Source organism: Sinohyriopsis cumingii, chromosome 7 (genome assembly GCF_028554795.1).
Source record: "Sinohyriopsis cumingii isolate HCF-2022 chromosome 7, ASM2855479v2, whole genome shotgun sequence".
Classification (NCBI taxonomy): domain Eukaryota; kingdom Metazoa; phylum Mollusca; class Bivalvia; order Unionida; family Unionidae; genus Sinohyriopsis; species Sinohyriopsis cumingii.
In genome coordinates, this window is record NC_142967.1 from 17244620 (window position 1) to 17265281 (window position 20662).

The 20662-nt window shown below is 35.4% G+C and overlaps 1 long non-coding RNA gene across 1 annotated transcript in view; it reads left to right on the forward strand.

Annotated features, from left to right (window-relative positions):
- LOC149794785 (uncharacterized) overlaps positions 1-19306 on the forward strand; it is an 88818-nt gene extending 69512 nt beyond the window's left edge. The window contains exons 3-4 of the long non-coding RNA XR_016422063.1: positions 1458-1487; positions 17726-19306. This is a non-coding gene — a long non-coding RNA (uncharacterized LOC149794785). The remainder of the gene's footprint in view (positions 1-1457; positions 1488-17725) is intronic.
- Positions 19307-20662: the final 1356 nt, after the last annotated feature.

Below are 20662 nucleotides of genomic sequence, written 5' to 3' on the forward strand. Positions count from 1 at the left end.
AAAAGGAACAATTGCCACTGTTGACTGGAGACAGTCTATATATTCAATCTTTCATCAAGTCTCCTAATTATATTAGGACGGAATCATGATAAACAATGCATTAATGTCAGTCCATCTTTATGTATTTGCTATTTTCTCAGAGTTCATTAACTCCGAAAATATTTATAAACACGTACACATTAAATCATTTAAGTTTAATATAACCCCATGAAAAATATTAAAAATAAATACACATGGTCCAGGATTTATCTATTTTTAAAGAAAGGTTTTTCGTATTTTTTTCGTAGCATATTTCACCACTCCGGTGACCTAGTGGTTAGAGCGTCCGCCTCTGATGCGGGAATTCGTGGGCTCGATCCCTGGCCGAGTCGTACCAAAGACTTATACAAATGCTACTAACAGCGGCCTAACTTGGCGCTCAGCATTAAGAGGTTAGTGTAAGGACTGGACGGGCTGGTGTCAGTATAATGTGCCTGGATGGGACATCATGCTACATGTCTGTGGCATAATGACCCAGTGCTAGACATCACTAACGTCTGCCACACAGCAGACATCGTAGCGATATGACTGAAAAATTGTTAAGGCTACGTTAAAAATCCAAATCACACATACACCCCTCCCCCCCCACACACACATATACATACTCCTAGCATATTTCGACAATTTTCTTATGATGATAGTAAGTGAAAAGAGATCTTTTGAGTTCTTCACTTTCGATACTTTTTTTTATATACACTCTGTGAATGTCCATACATGTGTAGTATTGAGTGTTTGTACCACCAGTAGGACTTAGCGAGCAATCCTAGCTAACATATACCAAGGGAAATAACTCAGATAGAATTCTAAAATATACAATCAAAAGTAAACTCGCTTAAAAGAGTGACTAGTTTCATAAGACAGATATAGCTTGAGGTTTTTAATTTGTTGTTGTTTAAAGATTAATGACACAATTTAAGTCGAGATAAAACAATAAGAAAAAAGAGCAGTGACGGTGTATTTATCATTTTCAGAACTGCCTGGGGAATTCGAATACATATATTTATCCCGAATACCGACCATTTTGTTTTTCTGTTTCCGTTTACCCTAATTTGTACATTATCACCTGAGCTGAACATGTGGCAATAGATAAAAGAGTTCTCGATTCTAACATACTAGTCATTTTTTAGTCCCCCTTAAACCAGCATCTCACATGTATCTATGCGCTTTAAAGCAAAAATTTACTTCGGCTTCCTTCATTGTTTTAGTTCTGATTCTAAATATTCTTCTTTATTGTTTAAATAGCCTGGAACTATATATATATATATATATATATATATATATATATATATATATATATATATATATATATATATATATATATATATATATTCCTATGCACATGACTTTGTTAGGTTGTTTTTTTGGTATAGATTGTATATCTTCCAACATTTTAATTTTTTTTATTATTATTCTACTAGGGAAAGGAGTCCAAGGCGCGGGGACGATGGGTAAGTAAAGCTATTTTTTTCGTCTGCTTCGTAAAAGTGCAATCCAATTAGGAGGTATGTAAGTTCTATGGAATGTGTGAAGATTACCGAGTGGTATTTATTTCCACTTTACAGTATAAGCTATATGTAAGTTTATGCTCTTTCACGCTGTTCCTCGTTTATACCTTTACATATATCTCATTTTGCAGACGCTTTAGTTTGCAGTTTTATTGTAATTTTGGCATTCATTTTTTAAAAACATTCGTGAACAATTTTGAGACACGCTAACTACATATCATCCAGTGAGAGTTATTTGCAATGTTGTTAACTTGTATGCCTCATGGAGAGCATGCACCTCTAGGTGGAAGGGTTTGTATTCGTGGATATATTAGTAAGGTTTCTGGCTACCATTTTGTTACTTAGCTTTTCCCTCTGCATTAGATAGCTAGGAATATGGTGATGTTCAAACCATTATATATATATATATATATATATATATATATATATATATATATATATATACACACACACACACACACACACACAACCACCTCAATATTACAACGGAGTAAGGGAACTAACTTGATAACGATTATCATTTTCATTGTTTACATTGTTGAATCGTCTCCCTTTCGCAATTGGCTTTTCTATGGGTGACACCTTTTGCCAATATATACATAGGCATAATGGGGGAAGAGGGAAGGGGCCATATGGCCCGGTCCTCAAATTCTAAGGAGCCGAGGTTATATATATATATATATATATATATATATATATATATATATATATATATATATATATATATATATATATATATATATATAATGTTCCACTGTTGCAGAAGATGTTTTTAACTACTCGTGTATTAATATGTTTACACACGTATTTAACTTAGATATTCTGTTGCTTGAAGCGACAGCATGGAGAGAGAGAGAGAGAGAGAGAGAGATTAGTCTTGGAATCATTACAATTTTAGCATGTTAGTATTCATTTCATCAATAAATTTAATACAGTTTTAAGAACAATTATCAATACAAATATTATCAAACCTAACGTGTCAGCTGCTGGACTAAAACAATGGCTGTTAAATAAGAAGCTTCAAGTCCGACGGCGCTGTGTAATATAAATGACACCTTTTCTAGGAGGGACCTGAAGTTATCAATTATCATTTGTCCAATTATCAAACTTTAAATTAGTTGTCGGGCATCTTTTGGGGCTGTTAAATGTTACGCTCCAAAAGATCTGTGTCATGAATCTGACAGTCAATAATTACATACGCAACACTCTCTTTTTAAATTTGTATTCAACATAACGACGATCAAAATATTTTTTCTCGGAGTAGGGTATCAGGCTGTTCTTATTGCACTCTGCCAGAAAGTAAATATATTATCCTTTTTGTTGATATCTTTGCAAGATTTTGACATGCAAGGCAGTGCTAAACATAAAAAAGAAAAATATTTAAAAGTAACTGAAAGGTGTCAGAGGTAGACAGATGTACCTATTGGAAACATACGCATCTTTCGAACAATGCTGCAAAATAACAATAAACGTTTTATTGGCACTATCGTTGGCTGTTTTGAAACAGAAAGAGCTGAAAGGTGTTGCTGCATTGACTAGATGAAAGAACATATGTTATGGAAGACTGGTTTCATTTCCCTGGTGTATGCCCTCTATAGGCACATGCAAGTGATTGGTATTATTGTAAAGCTATACATTAAAAGTTTATATTAGGTTTATTTTTACCCAAAAATATGTTAAATATAAACATTTTTTCTTATGATTAGCATATCTGAGGACATTTGTTGTGCGTTCAAGAGATTCAGGCTGTTGAATTATTAGTCCCAATTGTATTGAAAATTGTGAACTACGGTGTATTATGGCAAATACGGAAATTGTTGAAAACATATCAGTCTAAAGGAAGTACTCAACCCTTGCATATGGCAGGAAATTATAGTCTTCCAATAAAGAGAGAATGCGACTTTATTTTCTGCCAGATTAACAGCTTGAAATAATAATAATAATAATAATAATAATAATAATAATAATTGCCGTGATCTACAGCTTCATTCTTTTAAAACATTATATGCACTTTTGATCCAAGAGGTGATTAGTTTGGTACGTGCATTATGTATGATTATATTTTTATTTCTGTTCGATAAATTGAAATGACGGTCGTAAAATATATGTAACAGGTGTTACAATTATGCATTGATTTGTGCAAACAGGTATACAATAGTTTTGTTCTTGGCCTGTTAACATGGCGTGGTAATAGCTTGAAATGTTCAGACCGTATCTGTATCATTGATGCAAATATAAAATCACTGTATGCCAAGATTTTATGTGTTAAACGTGGTCAAACCATTATAGATTGTGAGTAGAAGTTTGAAATATAAATTGTTGTCGGATAGAGGCACAGCAGGCCGATATTACGAGTTCGCTTGACCTCACGGCCAGGCGAGCCAATAGAAACAAAACAAACAAGACCATCAACAGTCACTACTGCTGTTACTAAGTGAACAATTTTGATGACTCGCCCTTGCCTGTGATCACGCTATTTACAGAAAAATAAATTCTGTTGCTTTGTTCGAAGTAGTGATTTGAGACCCATTATTCTGCTGCCTATATGACACCTAAAAGCCAACCCAACCCCTGCTACAGACGCCTTTGGGACTGTGAACCATGGGGCATGCACATACATGTGTTTTTGCGGGGTATTTATTTACATATTGTGTATTACGGTTATGAATGCATTTGTAATTTCGTCTGGATTTTTTTGGAGATATATGCAAACGGGGACTATGTAAACTAAATATAATTTTATATAAGCCCCCCGCCCCACCAACTACACCTCATTCTTATTTTATCATGGTTCCTACTTTATGTGTAGAGCTAAGAAGCACCTAATGGAGACATGAACCGCAGTGGCTCAATGATAGGAGTGTCAAAAACACTACAGGATGTACTAAATTCATTCTTTATGTAGTAAATTATGTAACCTTTTAGTGGTGTGTTAGTCATAGCATGAATATTGTATATTTTCTTACACCCTTTGAAAGGATTCTCAGCCGACAACAATTGTATATTTTCTTACACCCCTTGAATGGATTCTCAGCCGACAACAATTGTATATTTTCTTACACCCCTTGAAAGGATTCTCAGCCGACAACAACTGTATATTTTCTTACACCCCTTGAAGGGATTCTCAGCCGACAACAATTGTATATTTTCTTACACCCCTTGAAGGGATTCTCAGCCGACAACAATTGTATATTTTCTTACACCCCTTGAAAGGATTCTCAGCCGACAACAATTGTATATTTTCTTACACCCCTTGAAAGGATTTGAAAGGATTCTCAGCCGACAACAATTGTATATTTTCTTACACTTTTTGAAAGGATTCTCAGCCGACAACAATTGTATATTTTTTTACACTCCTTGAAAGGATTCTCAGCCGATAACTATTGTAACCGGTGTCATAGTCTGTCAGTTGATTCAGCATTTAAACTTCAACATTTCATGACGTGACTGAAGTGGGAAAAACGATAAAGTCATTCTTTGATGTGTGTATTTGTTAGAATGTGTTCTAATACTTATCTTTATAGGCACTGATAGAGTTATGTCCCTTTAGTCAACAGGTGCTATCTTGAACTGAATGCCATTTATGTTTCCTAATAACAAGGTAATCTTTGTCCTTTAGACCCCAGAGGCTATATGTTTCTCTTTTGCCCAATGTGGAAACCTTCCACAAAGTTTGGTCAAGGAACTTAATAATAAAAGGTTATTCTGAAAACCCCAACTTTCTCTGAGTCACAATGGTCTTGACCTTTGACTCTTTGGTCTCAACATTAATAAGCCTTGTCCATACCTTGTGTGAAAGCTTTCCACACACATGGACTGGACCTTGAGTTATTATGCAAATATTAGTTTTGTTCCTAAAGTCATATTGACTTTGACCTTTTGACTCCAGAATAAACAGGCTTCTTCCTTATCACAAGATCTTACCATTCACAAAGCTTACCTCAAACAATAAGTATCAGAAATACCAAAAATAAAATTCAAACAGTACAAAATCTAGGTGTCACTCTCGATAGTAATCTCTTATTATGCCAACATGCAAGGATCATATGCAAGGCTGCATATCTGGAACTGAGACACAAAAGCACCATTTGCAATTTTCGGTGCCAATAAGACACTGTTGTGCTCCTTAATACTTTCAAGACTGGACAACTGTAATTCACCCCCATCTAGTTCATCTCAGTATCTACTACAGAAGCTTCAAAAAGCTCAAAACACTGTTGCTTTGATTATCCTTAGAGTACGAAAAACTAAACACACCTACACACTGGTCTATAACTTCCAAAGGCTTACCCGTTCGATCCAAAGTCAAACACAATATCTGTTCACCGTCCTGTTAGCTATTTAATCATCAATCGCCCATGCCATGCCAATTGATTTCCATTCATTCCATAACTTTTCAATTTAAGGTCTAATGCCATATGCTGCAATCCATCAAAGGCTTTGGATATGTTGCACAAAAAACATAAAGCAAAATATTTCACTTCAATTAATTACATTACAGGTGTTATGATACATATACATAAGCTGATGTGTAATTGAATGACCAGGTATAGCAACAGACTTATAGTTGTGAAGAAAAAAAAAACAACAATTTAACAGTTCTCTCTCTTTCTGTATTACGAATAATACTCAGAAGGGATATGTGTCTACAGCTGGAGGTAATCAGTTTTTCATCTTTATTGAATATTGACAACGTATTGGCCATTCGCCATTTTATGTGTGGAGTATTTTCTTAACATTTAATGACATATATATATATATATATATATATATATATATATATATATATATATATATATATATGAGTGTGTGTGTTTGTGTGTGTGTAACGACGCATTCAATTTACAAGATGTCAATATGTTTGGGTACTCCTGTCTAACTTTTGGTTAGAAAGACTACTACAGAACCGTAAGAGATAAACATTGAAAGTATTTGTAAAATACCTTAATTAAAAGAGCAGATGTGCACGAAGTTACTAAATGTCAATACAGACACAAACATTTAAGATTTAACACCTGATAATCACAGGAGACAATGGTGGGGGAAGGCGTAGTGGAGCTTCAAGGATAATTGCACCTTCTCCACCTCTCTCTGAGTGGATTAAAGAATATATTCAAAAGTATGTATATCATTGCGAATTTAAGTTATGGAAGAGCAAGACACGAGCTGCTTAAGTCAGGGAGGTGAATTAGGTGAAGATGAAGTGTTAACCTTCAGGTGTTGAAGATAACGAGTATCGTAAGTTGAAGTTGCAACACTAGTTTGCCTTCGAATGAATGTGGACAGAGGCGGTAAAGTAGTGTCTGAATGTTAATGAAGTAATATAATTGTATGTAAATTCCTGAAGGAACAATTTATATGTTTTCCAGGATTATTTAGGCCGTCACGATCACTCGCTTTACTTATACAATGTAACCGCGGTAATAATTCATCGAAGGTAAAATCTAATCATCCAACACGATTGCAGACATCACCGTAAAAATAATAATTAAATTCTGGTATTTCCCTGTAATGACAAGCAAGCATATCAAATTTAATAAGGAGCTAACCAGTGCAAATTGACTATGTTCATCTAACATAGCTTGCTTGAAACATTATCAATAATTACGATGTCACCCGATGTTGTACTGCCGTCTGTTCTGAAGGCTGATAAGATAACAGTGAAACTTACATTACATTTAGTTGATGCTATTTATAGGAGAAGGTCATGTGACAAATAACCAATCAGACAGCATAGTGCTCGCCAATTAAATGAGTGCAAATGGTGGAGTAGTATGTATTGGTATCGAGTACACCGGAAAACGTTGGAATCATGGAATACATTGAAAACATTATACAATGTAATTTCATTACATATTTATGACTACCAATAAAAAAAAATAAGCACAAACTGTCACACAACGTTTCAGCGCAAACCGAATCTGATTATGCAATGGAATTAAAACATCGAGACACGGCAAGTATTATCCGGTTTCGGCTGAAGAATATGCGATCAACTCCGGTTACACTGACTTGGTTCTGTGAAATATTGAATTTCATTTTTTAAAACATCCTGCTTGAGAGCATGCATCATATAAAGATGCTGTTTGTAGAATCTACAATTTTAACGTAATGGTATAATTTGTTTCTTTGTGTTGGAACGTCTGGAAACAGGTGCTCATATTTACATAATAGTTGTTTTCTTGTGTTTGTCGACGTGTAAGTTTCTGATCCAGATAATTCAATATTTCTGAATTCCTAAGACAGCTTAAACCAAACTCACTACAGTCTGATATTTATATATCGCTTAAATCCTCACGGTGTGGGACAGGTACAACTAAAACGACCAAATGTTTAAGGGCTATCCCAGTCGACACACGTTATTTAACATACGTATATGACAAAACTGTTTCTGTGCTCGCCTTCCAGGAGCGGTAATGACAACATTTAAGACACTTACTTTCTTTTCAACTGTATAAGGACCATACTACTTAGCCAGACGAAACCTTTGAGGTATGAGAAAGAGAGCCAGAGCTGTATCACCGGGCTGGAAGCTCCTTACCTTGGTATTTTTGTCATACTTTCATTTCCTTTTTGACTGAATAGAGTGAAGATTAGTTCTTGTTACTTCACAAGCCTTTGACTAGTTATATTTGAAATCCAAAACATAAAAAGAATTAATAACTTCAACGGTCAATGGACAGTATATCCAAAACTTCGTTCAAAAGGTCGCAAACCTAATGATTCTTGAACTGATTCTCTAACACAAAACAACAGCAAATGAACACCCTCGTCCCAATCTTTTCCTATATCAAAGTAATATATCTTAACCAGTGTCTTCAAAGTTTGATATATTTTAAACCCTTTTTTAATCAGTGTGATAGGCAGAAGGTTAACCTGTTGAGTGCCTAATTCCTGCATAACTTGCTTGAAAATTCCAGACGTAACATTTTACCCTTTATTAGACTGGACAGATTTTGGAACCCCAAATTGTTTAGAAATCTGTATTAATGATTTTATTACAGTTCCTGTTTTTTAAAAAAAAATATTCCTTAAAGGAATTTACTCTTGTCAACGAATATTGATTGCCTAACTTGGTCTTAGGTAAAGGACCGACACGGTCTATCCTTATTCTTCTAAACGAATCGTCAAATGCAGGAATATGTTGCAGAGGAGACTCGGTATCGTCTGATTGGGTTTTCGTACAATTTAACGATTGTGTCAAGATCTACGTTATTTCAAACATCATTTTTAATTCTTACTAATAAAAATGAGTCAAGATAATGTGATAAGACTTAAAGACCCTTAAATGACCAGACACCAGAGTTTCATGATCTATGCTAAGGCTGTCATGTCTGTACAACTTATGAACAACAATTTGACAGCTCACTGACCACCCGTCACCAGCGGGTACCTCAGATATTTTTTTTTTCGTACAAGGACCCAATGTTTCACAAAATAACAAATAGGTAATTGTGTGGCTTCATTTCACTAAAATCCCTCTAAAACAAATAGGAGATCTCATGATCTTGGTTCTATTCAGCAACGAATGATTATTTTTTGTCCCATCCGGTTTAGAATAAAGAGATTAAGTGGTAAAATTAGGATCACTTTGATCAATATATGTTGATTGATCAATACTAGGAGCAAAAGTGACCTTATCAAATGACTGACCAATAAATGTGTATATTAAAAGAATAATTTTCATATCAACATCACTCTCAGGATCTCCTTTTGTCATAGGTACAATAAACTGGGTATAAATCCGGGATTTCATTTCTAAGGATCCAAATTTTCATCCAAACAATGCTTTTCGGTTACAAGTGGATTAAGTTGGTCTTTCCTATCAATAAGTGAATACTCTTGATTGGTAAGGACGTCACCGTTCTGACTGTTACGGGTTTTGAGACTAAGTCTGATGACAAATGTATGCAATTAAGTGGAACCGCGCTATACTCCTTGAATACGATCACTTTAGAAGCAGCGATCTCAGATAAAGACAAAGTATCTGATAACAAAATAAATCCTCGAGAAGCTCATGTGTTCTTTAACATTTGTATAGGAATGGGCTTGACAAAATCACCAACAAGTGATACAGAACCTTTCGACATGTATGGTTCATAACTCACCATAATAACTTCAGACTAGGGTTAACAAATTTACTATCTTGAATAAAAGACAGTGGGCTAGACCGCTTAGAAATAAAAGCGTTTGTAATACTTTTGTATTTATTCGCTTGCTTAATTTTCAATCTGTAGCAATCGGAAATAACGTGCGCTTTCTTCTTGCAAGAGATAATGATTTCTGATCAGTCTTATCAGAATCTGATTCATAAAAGTTGTGCCAGACTGAGATTTGGAAGTTATTGTCTCAGACTGAGGTGGATTTTTACAACAACAACACAAAAAAAACCTGCTGAGATGAAGACTTATTACAAATAAAACTTCGTGAGTCAAAGAATAATCGGCAGCTAAACGAGCAGCGTTTTTCAAAGTTTGACCATTTACTCATCAATGCAGGTCTTGACGTCACTATAAAGGCAATTATCTTATCGAACTCTTCAACTAATGTTGAGTTGTCTTAGATTATCGTACTTTTGCTAACCGTCATGGCTGTGCAACACTAATTCAAATTGTTCTTTTTCTCTTCCATATTGGACATTGGGCCTGTCCTGTTTCTTTTTCGCTGTTTTTAAACCTTTATCGATATGTCCCAGGCACCATCTTATAGCCCTTTAAGATACATTAAAAAATATATATCGTAATTATAACTTTGTTTTATTAATCATTATGTGTAGATTTCGCGAGTTTTACCAGCAAATACACTTTGTTATAACCGAGTCCAATGCTTTTTTGTTTACTTCAAATTTTCTTCAATTTTCTTAGAATTAAGAAAATATTGATCTACTTCCTTTTCTATAAAAGGGAGTAAGAACCTAATATTTCCGGTATCGTCAAAACCTGGTCTTGTATGAAAACGGCTAGAGTGTTTCCGCTTTACAGTTCTAAGTCCTTAAATCTAAATTACATTTCCATTTCTTCTTTTGATCCTTCTATCTGTATTTCCACCTCTTCGTTTTTTCATTTGCATCTCTCTCTCTCTCTCTCTCTGAAACTGCGTTTGCATTTGTCTCTCTTTTTACTCTTTCTGTAGTTGCATTTCTCTTTTTCCGTCTTTTTTAAAAACTGAATACTTCTTTACTATTTCCGTCTGGTTTAAATTTCAATAGTTACGAATCTATGGTCTTACGTTAAGGAACAGGAAAGAGCAACGACCAACAAGTCTAATAAAATTCAACAAATATATTTTCCCGAGAATACAAGGTGATAATTTAAAATGAACATACAGTTTTGAAAATTAAATCACAACTAAGCATACAAATTCTGTTACAAGTCCAAGTGTATGAAGTTCTAATTGAATTACAGTGATGTTCAAAATAAAATCCAATATTGAACGTGTTGATGAGTCTGCGGTTTCGAATGTGCTAATGTGCCCATGGTCTAGAACGTGGCTATATGCTGACCGTCTTTTACGGTACTCTTATTATTATTATTATTATTAGTAGTAGTAGTAGTAGTAGTAGTAGTAGTAGTAGCAGTAGTAGTATTAGTAGTAGTACTAGTAGAAGAAGAAGAAGAAGAAGAAGAAGAAGAAGAAGAAGAAGAAGAAGAAACATATTAGAAGTTAAATACTTGTGGCCTATATTTAGTCAGCAGTGTTATGTGTGGTTCTTTGAAATAATTACAATGGTATGTCATCTAGCATTGACACTTTTGGGACAAGATGATTTTATATAACGTGTAGACATTCAGGCCATTGCCACATTGGGACAATATGGTTTGATGTAACGTATTGACATTCAGGTCATTGCCACATTGGGACAAGATAATTTGATGTAACGTGCTGACATTCGTTTCTTTGCCACATTGGGACAAGATGGTTTGATGTAACGTGTTGACATTCAGGTCATCGCCACATTGGGACAGGATGGTTTGATATAACGTTTTCAGGTCATCGCAACATTAGGACAACATGGTCTGATGTAACGTGTTGACATTCAGGTCATCGCCACATTGGGACAAGATGGTTTGATATAACGTTTTCAGGTCATCGCAACATTGGGACAAGATGGTTTGATGTAAAGTGTTGACATTCAGGTCATTGCCAGAGGTACAGGTCGGTCGATCTTGTTATAGCAGACGATATGATTAACAATGTTTCCTTAGCGATGTAAATGAAAATATTAAAAGTTCATCGAACCTTACCCATAAAAACCTGCAAAACACTGGAGGTTCTACAACGTTATAAAATAATAAAAAATTGCTGTTAAGGAGACAAAAATTGACGTAGATCAGAAATTTATAACTTACGAATACGACTATCTGCAGAACGTGGAAATAACAGAAACTTAGCAAATACTATTCCAAAGATAATCAACAAAGAGGACGCTTCAATGTTACAAGTTAATATGGAAAATTGATTGTTCGATATGGAAAATTGATTGTTCGACGACATTTACGGTTATGTAATCATTTAAATTATTAACCACGTACCTTTTTGATCCATAATTGCAGACAGTGCGGTCTTCGTCTCTATCTAGTTTGCGAGAAAAACTTACATGTTCTAAACATATAGGCCTTGCTTAGTCACCAATAAATATAATAAGTTAAAATATTTCAATATATCAGATCTACTCATAAGATCATCCTGATGAAATATGGGGAATAATACACACATGTAAGTCAAAGTTGTCTCATCCTGCTCCGAAAGACAAGTACCTGGATAAATGAATAGTGTTAAATTACACCTGTTGGAAATAACTGAATGAAAGCTAATAACGTGATGGCATGTTTTATAATGGCGCTAATGCGACCCATCATTCGAAGTATCCTCTAGTGTTATGGCTCGATCTTTGCAGGACACTGAAACTGTCTTCGAGGGGCTTGAGGTTCCCGAGTGGTCCAAGACCCTCGCTTTAACAGATAATTTACGACTAAGCTCTGTTCAGGTAGGTTCGAGTCACGGCTCGACCAAAGTGGGTATGTGAGAAGCTTGCCAGTAGCTTCCGTGGGTGAGTGGTTCTTGGGGTCTTTCTCCATAAAATATTGCCATATATAGCCTATCATGTGCTGAAAAAAACCGTATCCGCCCATTGATTGACACCCATTATAACCGTTATCAAGCATGGGGACCTTCCTCTGTAATGGAGAGACTTATTTTCGTATTATTGCGTTTCGTATAAGTATCACGCGTAGCTGTTCAGGGATGGTACATATTTTTATTTGAGTCTACATCCATCAAATAGCTTCTATATTTTTGTATTTACTCGATTGATGCACACAACATTTATTAAAATAAATATTAATTGAAGAATATATGAATCCCAAAGAATTGAGCATTTTATAGGAGATATATCAATTCTACTTGGGACATAATTTGTAGAATATCAATACCATATATACATTTCTGGATCGAAATCGGCAACTGATTAAAACTTGAAAGTTGAAATAAATGAGTTTGTTGATCTATTAAAGAAATATACAATACTGATAATTCTGTTTTTCTTTCATTTGATACAATGGAAAGCATAAGTAGGTCCATTAATCTGAAATGCTGACTGACATTTCACAAAATCCGATTAGCATATTGATAAAAGGCAGAACGTGCCGTTTGACATGGTTAACTGTCTTTCCATACTTCCTTCATAGCACGTAACACACTTCAACAATTGTGGGTTCTATGAAATATGTGGATAACAATTTTATAAAACCACGTATCCCATAATTTGAGATTGAAACTTCGGCAAGCTTAATTACTTGAGCTTGCAAAGGATAGACATTCGCTCTCCCTCCACACCCCCTGTCTCCCTCTCCATGGAACGAACCAGCAAACGCACATTCAACGACTGAGTTCAGTAGGCACGAGTTAGCACGGCAATAACAATTACCAGTTACAAGTCATGCCATTTACGAATTGCAATGTTATTTATCCAGGCTGCTACGATATCCAGTACTTTTGTTTTTGTGGATTTAAAAAAAAGTTTATTGTTACTATTTTAGAGTAAAGTATATTTGACGCGACTGTTTTCCCGGGTGTAAATGATGTAAACGATATAATTTCCCACTACCATCCAATTACTGAACAAAACTTTGTCCTGTCAAATCAATGAGAGAAAGAAATAATTATCCATCGTCTTGGGATTCTATCATACAATACATCGCCATATTGATTTTCCGTTTTCAGAAAAGATGGCCCTTTTCTTCGCATAGAAGTATTTATTTTCAGAAGAAGAAAAAATATCATTCTGCGTCTTTATGAATCGCAAGTGCCCAAAATTAGAACTTGAAACTATAAACGCGCCTTCCTGGGAATAATGTAGTTTTGTCTATTGTATTAGTTTTCCCTGACTTTGGAAAATGACACATTAAAAAGGGATTTTTGCATGCAAGTTAACATAATTGGCGCCACTACCATAATCATATATTTGGCCCGAATGTTTTCCCGGGTGTAAAAGACATAATAGACATAATTTTCCATTGCGATCCAATTCCAGAACAAAAGTTTGTCCTGTCAAATCGATGACCAAAAAAAAAAAAAAAAAGGAGGAAGTAAATATCCATCTTTTGGGATTCAAACACACCTCGTTGCTTACGGTACGCACAAGTCCGTCATATAATGCCATACTCATTTTCCGTTTTCTGAAAACATGTTCTTTTTATTCCCTCAGAAGTAGTGAGTTTCTGAATAAAATCATTTTGCGTCTTTATGAATCGCAGGTAGCTTACACTAGAGCTAGAAACTATAACCGGTTCTTACAGGAACTAATGTGGCTTTGTCTATTGCATTATTTTCCCATGACTTTCGAAAATTTTACATCAAATAGGGATTTTTCATGCAAGTTAGCAAAACTGGCGCCACTACTAGAATCATATTTTGGTACAATTGTTCTTCATTATGCACTTCGGCTCTCGAGTTTCATTTGGAATCGGAGTTTCAGTCTCTAAACCCCACATTCATGCCCCGCTGCGGCTTGTGGGATGTAAAATTGGCTTAGTACGTTCTTTGACATGTTGTGAGAGACAATTAATGGGGACAACCATTTTACCATGGGATGCGTCCTCGTTGGATGTTCCAGCCATGAAGCACATTGACGTTGCAGTGTGCTGTTTATATAATGAAACTTTAAAACTTTTTATTTTAATGATCTTGTCAGTTTTTGCCTCTAGCATTTTGTTTTGTAAGCAATTTTGAGATGCCTCAACTTATCGCCAGTATTTTGTTTATGTACGCCGTACGGTGAAGCCCAATACATATATACATACATGCATGCATGCATGCACACACACACACACACACACACACACACACACTCAGCCTTCAAAAACGTTTACTCCACCGTTACTCTATTACCAATAATTGTACATGTCACATGAAAATATTTCTGCATTAGGAATATAGCCTGTCCTGTTTTGGTTCAAACTGTACCTTCTTCGCGTTCAAAATAGAAACGGAACTGGGTAAGCGATAATGTTTTGAACATATATCTATACAGATAAAGTAATGGCAAAGCGATGGAAGAATATTTACGTTCAATATTAGATAAAAATTGTTTAATTTTTTTTCTAAATGCCGTGCTCACAGGGGGCCCGGCGCGTAAATCCAGAGGGGCTACCATATTGATCCATATCGGGCCCCACGTTTGCTAAGGGGCCGTCCATTTAGTACGTACGCATGAAAGGGGAGGGGGGTAACCCAAATGCATACGATTGCGTATGGAGGGGTCTACTGATAATGTACGTACACATAGGAAACGGGGGTGGGGTGGGTGTGGGTGAAGCCTCGATAAAAATTGGTCTAATGCGTAACCTGTTCGACTGGGTTCAGTCGGCGGCTTATTTCTTTGATGCAGCTAGACATTCAACGTCGGTGGACTGTTTTATTAAACAACGTTAATATTATTAATCCTTCATGGTTTCTGCGTGGATTCAATATAGGCCGTTCTATATAATTGGGGGTGGGGGGTGGGGTGGGTAGGTGTTTCAAGCGTACGTACGCAGGTGAAGGGTGTAAAAAAGTATGCATGTGTACAGGGGGAGGGGTCAAGCTTTGCCAGATTTTTGCGTACGTATTAAATGGATGCCCCCTAAGGCCATTCCTGTCTCCAGTATAATGATAAATCAAAATAATTCTTATACTAATATAAACTATTTGCCTAAAGAAACTTAAAATGAGATTCTTGTGATAGGTTAAAGAATGGTTGAATCCCAGGCAAGGGACGCCGCCAAAAGAGAGGAAAATACTCTAAAAATAAAGAGGGACTTCATTCAAGGATACTGACCATGAATAAGTCCTATCAAGCCAATTGTTTTGTGGCTAATAGTAGCTGACTTTTGTATTTGCATGCAATTTTTTTAAAAATGTACTATCCAAATCTGATAATATTCATGCCTAACTATGTGTTGACTACTATCACAAATTCGGCACTGTTGGTGTTGAGGAGGGTATGCTTTTCTGTACCAGAATTTTCAGGATCCAAAACTAAATTTACCACATCTTCCCTAATTATATGCTATTTACCGAAGCCGTAATAGCTTATTTTGATTAAGAAAGATCTGGACATTTGTTTCACATAAAAAGATATTTTAAAAAAAAATTTGATACATTTAAATTTAACAGAATTATAAATTAAAAGTTCAATTTTAAATTTTTAAAAAATTGAAACATGAAACTCAAATTTTACACAGCAAATTTGACCGATGAATAATACTTAAGACAAACGGAAGCTTGGGTCTGAGTAACTTAAAAATGTGTAGTGTCCTGGTGTAGTACAGAAGGATCACTCACAGTGACTTTTCAGTAAAACTGCAGTATGCATAGCCAAATTTGTATCGGCGTACATAGTAGAGAAACAATGACAAGTGCTCTGTTCAGATTTAATGTGTCACGTACTCCGCCAGCTGATAGGATAGATGAGAACATACTATAATTAGCCACAATGATTGCACTCGTACCGTAATATACAGAACTCGTACCGTAATATACAGCAAACATTAAAAGGTTTCAACCGCATGAACTGCATGCCATTGCCTTGCAAAATACTTCTCGATGGAGTCTATACCTCGGTGAACACCTTAACAATGCCATAGAGATATTATATCCCATTGTAGTGATGGGAACTAATCATGGTGACATTTGCTGGGTACATTGGTCATATCGTCACCCGGTCTTTGTACTATCATCTGATGGGGAGCAACCAAGACAATCCAGCTCTTACGCCTTGATCCAAATACCTGGTCAGACGTGAAAGAAAGATAACATGTTTCTTTAATCTCAAAGATCTCTCTCACTTGTATGAACCACTCACATGACTCAGTACACAATGATTTCTTTTCCATATACTCTCTAAATTTGCTTTTTAGTGCTGAACTTTCCAGTGTGTCAAAGTCCCAATAAATCACATGTTATCCAAAACGTATCACACTAGACAAACTTGCAGTTACGTTCGTATCATACGGCACTTTTTTTTCAGAGAGGATGAACTTAAGACAAAGCAAAAATTAATAGGTCACGTATTCCACTTCCTGGACAGCAGCCATGCGTGATTGTATACTGTAGCCAAAATACACACAGACAACCACAGCATAATGTTTGCATTAGAAAAATGAAAAATTGCTTTTAAATCAATGCCAAGAAGATTTCAATCTAACCAAAGAACGTCATTAAATTGAAGCGAAAAGCAATACTCTAAACGTAGCCGGGGTACTGTATTTAAGTGTACTGGTCATAAAACAGATGTGGTAGTGCGTTTATGTGTACTGATCATAAAATAGATGTGGCAGTGTGTTTATGTGTGCTGATCCTAAAATAGATGGGAACTGTATTGTTGTGTACTGATCCTAAAATAGATGGGTACTGCATTTATGTGTACTGATCATAAAATAGACGTGGTAGTGTGTTTATGTGTACTGATCCTAAACTAGATGGTTACTGTATTTATGTGTACTGATCCTAAAATAGATGGGGTACTGTATTTAAGTGTACTTTTCATAAAATAGATGTTGTAGTGCGCTTATGTGTACTGATCATACAATAGATGGGTACTGTATTTATGTGTACTGATCCTAAAGTGTGTTCATTAATACTTTCAAGACTGGACTATTGTAACTCAGTTATGACGGGTTTCATCTCAATATCTACTTCAGAAACTTCAAGCACACCTCCACGCTGCTCTGTACCCTACACTGGCTATCCATTCGATCCAGAATCAAATACAAAATTTGTTCTCTCTGCTGCGTTTCACTGACAGACTCCAGTCCAACATACCTTACCTACCTCATCCATGTGTAACCACCAGCAAGATACTTACGCTCCTCTTCTGACAATCGTATACTCGTTATTCCCACTACGAAAACGAAGTCATATGGACAACGTTCTTTTGCATATCAGGGCCCAGCAACGTGTAATGAATTGCCCACTGAACATTGACACAAAGACACAGTGATCTCATTCAAGAGTGCTCTTAAAACTTATTTATTTCTACCGCAAGAACAAACTAGACCTAATATTGTTTCCTACCTTAACTATTTTCAGCATGTTTTTTATGTTTTCTAATTTTATGGTGTTTGTTTTTTGTAATAGTATCATTATATGTTGTTTGTTTTATGTTATAGGTGTTGTCTAATGTTGTAAAGCGCTTAGAGATTCTAAAGATTAGGCGCTATACAAAGTCCTCATTATTATTATTATTATTATTATTATTTGTACTGATCATAAAATAGATTGGTACTGTATTTATGTGTACTGATCCTAAAGAAGATGGGGTACTTTATTTATGTATTCTGATCATAAAATAAATTGGTACTTTATTTATGTGTACTGATCCTAAAGTAGATGGGATACTGTATTTATGTGTACTATTCCTAAAGTAGATGGGGTACTATATGTATAATGATCCTGAAGAAATAATTATGATTTCAGTCCGAACTCGTGTTACCCCTACCCCCACCGCTTTAACGAGCTTACAATATGTACTAGTTATTTTAGCATTAGTCTGTATATTTGTTCTTATGTGCAGTTATTATTAGCTTTGCTCCCTATGTACAGTTATTCTTAAGTGTCCTTTTTATGTACAGTTATCATTAGCTTTCCTACTTACAGTTATCATTAATTTCCTACTTACAGATATGATTAATTTCCCTTCTTTAGTATTATAAATTTATTTAATTTGCTTGGTCTTTAAGAGATACTCTGCGTCTTTTTTGTAAGCTTTTGATCCTAAAATCTTTTTTTTATCCTTCCTGGTTTGCTGTAAGGTTTGACTAACGACGCCATCTTCCTTTAAATGTGCTTAAATTGACTAATGACGCTATCTTTCGTCAAATGTGCTTAAATTGACCAATGACGCCATCTTCCGTCAAATGTGTTTAAATTGACTGATGACTCTATTTTCCATCAAATGTGTTTAGATTGACTAATGACGCCATCTTCCGTTAAATGTGTTTGACTACCACAATAAAAAGGAATTAAATCCAATTAGGAACAGACAGCTTATTGGAGAGGAAATCTGTTGGGAATGGAACATTCGGTGCATGGACTGGAAATCTGTTTTAAATGGACTATTTGGCGTTTGGAAAGGAAATCCAGTTGGCATTGAATATCCTGCGTATGGACTGGAAATCTATCGGGAAAGGATTATTTTACGTATGGCGGGGAAATTCAGTTGGATGACAATATTCAGTCCAAAAGGGGTAAAAAATTAAAGAGATAAAACAGTTAAAAGTGAATATTCAGCCCAATGTTTTTTGTTCTGAACTCAACAATGGTCAATATAGTTTACTCCAAATGTTTTTCTCTATTAATTGCTGACTGTAAACATGCTAATTCAGGTTGTTTCCCATTGGTAGCCAGTATCATAAATCGGACAATGAAACGTATTGCATATATGTGTGTATTGACAGTTAAATAAATTAGTGCACATTTAAAATCAAAATCTTGGCATTCCGTATTACACAGTGGTTCTGTGCACAATTAGTGTGTGGAGAACGCTTGCTGATTATGTCTGTTAGTATTACACTGTACTAGTTATATGAAAGCGGCTTAAAACGTCAGGGTATATTAATGATTTGGAAGTTTGCCAGGATGTGAAAGATATTATGTTAATTAGCATGTGAATCTATTTGCACAATGAAACTAATGACAGGTCTCACAGAACCATACGTTTTTCATCACGAATTTCTGTACAGGGGATAATTACCTCGATCAACTTCCGTTTAAAATAAAGATTCCTGTTGGGTATAGACTAATTGCATTTTCAGTTTCCTTTAGAAGCTCTGTCACACCATGTTGTAAAGCATCAATTTACATACTATTATCCGCAAAGACTTCCATTATTACACATCTGGGATACGTGGAGCAGCAAGAAAAATATGGTGTACGATATGCTGTATCCATAATGCAATTCAAGACTGGTCGACTTCTAAAAGTAATTAGACTGGTTAAATTCTAAAAGTAGTCCAACTGGTAAAATTTTAAAAGTAGTCCTGTACCTTTGCAAATAGCAATACTTCATCTTTTATGACAGAGATCGAGATCGAGAGAGATCATTATAACTCTTTGGACCGTGAACACAGAGGTCCTGCATTGGTCATCACATTAAGAATATTTAAAAAACCAAAGTTATTCTTCTTTTGAGTCTACACAGATCTAATGATCAACATCGATAAGTCAATGATTTTGTTAACAGAGGGACTTGTAGGCAGGCTGTAAACACAAATTCACCTCGATACCAAACTGATTTTAATACAAGTGCATCCTAAGTATATAAAAAAGAATATAATACAGGAATAATGAAATGCCTTATACCTACACCCATTGCAGGACTATGCATGAAGTATATGTTGGCACGTATATAGGAGTAATAATTCTTACACATGCAGAAAAGATGCTCACCCTGTTCTGGACGATTCCATATTTTATTTTTTGTCAATATGTATGTTTCGACACTCAAGCAGGGTTCGACACACCATTTACCCGGGGCTCATGGACTACCACGTCCCTGGGTTTGCTCTACCTAATAAATTATATAGCTTGGACACGGGGTACTATATAGTATTTGTTGACGAGTACCCGACCACCGCATT